Source organism: Sinocyclocheilus anshuiensis, unplaced genomic scaffold (genome assembly GCF_001515605.1).
Source record: "Sinocyclocheilus anshuiensis isolate Anshui unplaced genomic scaffold, SAMN03320099.WGS_v1.1 scaffold776, whole genome shotgun sequence".
Classification (NCBI taxonomy): domain Eukaryota; kingdom Metazoa; phylum Chordata; class Actinopteri; order Cypriniformes; family Cyprinidae; genus Sinocyclocheilus; species Sinocyclocheilus anshuiensis.
In genome coordinates this window covers 1,072,637-1,075,547 of record NW_015555808.1, presented here as the reverse complement: position 1 = coordinate 1,075,547, position 2,911 = coordinate 1,072,637, and the positions used below count along the sequence as shown (strand labels likewise).

General features: G+C 35.7%; 1 protein-coding gene across 4 annotated transcripts in view; it reads left to right on the top strand.

Moving 5' to 3' along the window:
* The first annotated feature begins 69 nt into the window (after positions 1-69).
* The window catches only part of LOC107675096 (dnaJ homolog subfamily C member 5-like), a 15,269-nt gene continuing 12,427 nt past the window's right edge, over positions 70-2,911 (top strand). For all 4 annotated transcript variants that reach the window (XM_016469311.1, XM_016469314.1, XM_016469312.1 and 1 more), the window contains exon 1: positions 70-225. The gene's annotated coding sequence lies outside the window, so the exon portion shown is untranslated. The remainder of the gene's footprint in view (positions 226-2,911) is intronic.

The following is a 2,911-nucleotide window of genomic DNA, read 5'->3' as shown; positions in this document are numbered from 1 at the left end:
GTGCACCTGCGCACCCTCTTTCAAGGGAGTCGAACATGTTGGAGACTCGATTTAAAGAGTCGACTCCAATAATCAAGCGCGTCCTCGGAGCGCTCTACACTTTACAAGGGAGGACATGCGGCGATAGCAATGAGGAGCTGTACATAGGATATCTAAAGAACCATTCGGCTGAGTCCTCTATGATTCAGCCACAATTGACTATATCGTATTACCACCCAGTTCAAGGTGAGTTTTAATCGACTATGCTTAAATTTGCGGCCCAAATTCAACATAAATCTCCTATTGTGGCTATGCGGGCTAATGCTAACTGCCTAGTCAGCCTTTTGCTTCATCGATAAAAGTGATTGCAAATTCTTAATGAACTCATAAACCAGTCAACATCGTGTGTGAATTTCATAATAGGTTTTAATGAATGTAAATCCGTTGAAGGTTATATATTTGAAGTGGTTTTGTTGACGCCAAGATGTGAATTGGCCAGTAGCGTCTCTTTCCTCTCAGATCCTTCCAGATTTACCAATAATCCCGAATAAAGTTGAATAAACTCCATGTTTGCCTGTGTTAACTGAGCTTTAGAGGTTGTTTGTAGTTGCACTTGTCCAGGTCAAACCAAACAGGTCATAGTTAAATTGTGAGATTGAAGGAAAATACGAGGTCTAAAGGGGATAGTAATCTGTACTGGATTACGACTGGATTATAGATTTAACGTTACAAGGACACTCGCCCGTTACAACAGCCAACAAGTAGTGTAAATATGATGACTATGATAATACCTCAGATGCATATCCACGGCAGGATACAAATAAACATTATCAATGGACACATGTCGTCACAGGACTCAATCCAGATGTGTTTGCAGCGAATGGGAGTTTACGCGTTTTTCTTCAACTGTTCTTGTTGACAAGTGCATCGAAACTATTGATGTAGAACTATTGTGAAAGCCAATGAAGTTGAGCAGAGGATGTCACTGTTTCTAATAAATACTGTTTTCGACTTCTTTTTGAACAGCTGTTTTGAGTAGTATCATAGTTTTTGAGACATGTCATTATTTATTACCTGATTGTCAATCAAGGTTGGACAAGACACATACTCACCCACTGGTCCTTTTAAAGTCTTTTTAACCCACAAAGGTGCTAAAGTAATGTTAAAATGAACTTTTAAAGTGTTAAATGTTTTAATTCCAAGGCATTTGTCATTTTTGTTGAGTAGAAAATCTCTTGCTCTATCATACCTTGAAGAAATCAGCAGAGTACTGTGTTTCTATAGAGGTTTAGATGTCTTCTGCTCTTGCATCACCAAGGGTCCATTTATTTGATCAAAAATACAACACATGTTTGTAACGTTTACAAACTTTATAATAAACACTGTAAACATAGCTAGGCTATTTTAGTTCCCCTCACTCCACAACAAATCCTTTCAATTAACAGTATTTAGAAAAGAACAAGAATGAAAAAATATAAGAAGTTATAGCAATATAAACGACAAGCCAAAACAAATTAATTTAGGCTAAAATGAAACTGAAACCAATGTTGGGTCTCTCATTCGACACAAAATCAAATGTTTCCGTATTCACGATGTATTTGAATGCCAAAATATTATTTATTATGTAGCCTACTTCACTCGCATTCCAATATCCACGTAAAACAAAATGTTTTTCTTAACATCACAGCGGTACGGTGATAACACTTAACGGCACAGATTTTACTACATATTTAAACTGAGCAGTGTGTTTTTTTTTCCCCATATGTTTGACTGACTGTATTTTATTATGATAATGAACAGGCTGCATTGTCAAGGTAGCAATGCTTAACTGTGTGCGCACTAGGGCTGTCAAAATGACTGAAAAACTAAATTAGAATTTTCCACTTAAATATTATAAAAATTCAAATTATATTCTAATTTAAAAGGCATAATTTCAGTTAGAGGGAAAAAAAGCTTTTGTCTTTTTTTTTTTTTTTTTTTTTGTTTAATTCGACGAATATTCGAAATTCGAATTTTTTTTGATTTTATGTTGAGGGAAAAAAAACTTTTTTTTTTTTTTTTTTTTTTTTTTTTTTGTTTAATTCGACGAATATTCGAAATTCGAATTTTTTTTGACAGCCCTAGTGTGCGCATGCGACGCCAGCGCATTCACTTTTTAATTTTTTCCTTCTAACAGTGGAAGAAACTACTCCTTTCAGTCATAAAGATAATCGGAATTGTAAAAGGTTTGCCATTATTTGTGTACATTCGCAATAAAAACAAATCCGTTATATATATATATATATATATATAGCCTAGCTTTATTATGTTTTTCTCCACTCGCAGAAGCGCTGCAGGTGCCTGATGTGATATGATGGCCATGTGAATCCTCATGTTCTGCTTTTTGCGCATGTAAAATGAATCCCCGGGAAACAAATGTTAGTATTTTCAACGGGACACAGACACTTATCCTTTCTAATTCAATTCTAATTTAAAATAATCTTGTCGGTTAATAATCTGTTAACGAGCATCGTTTGTCGGTTAGGAAAAATAACCGAAATGAACATCCCTAGTAACATTATAAATATCTTTACTGCCGAATAAAAGTATTCAGCTTTTTGTTAGGACCTCAAAGCCATCTGTTTCTTCAAATGTCTGGCAGAATTATGAAAATCATGTTATGATATTAGCTACCTTGGCTTGTAAAGAGCTTGTTGTTCAGTTTTTAACAATTTTGTGCTACCCAGTAAAACTCGTGTTGACGTAAGCTGCATGAGGTTTGAATTGAAATGGTTCTATCAGCTTCATCATTTGACTTTTGACGTGACATGTGGCCAAGTATGGTTACCCATACTAGGAATTAGTGCTCTGCATTTAACCCATCCAAAGTGCACACACACAGCAGTGAACACACACACACCGTGAACACACACCCGGAGCAGTGGGCAGCCAT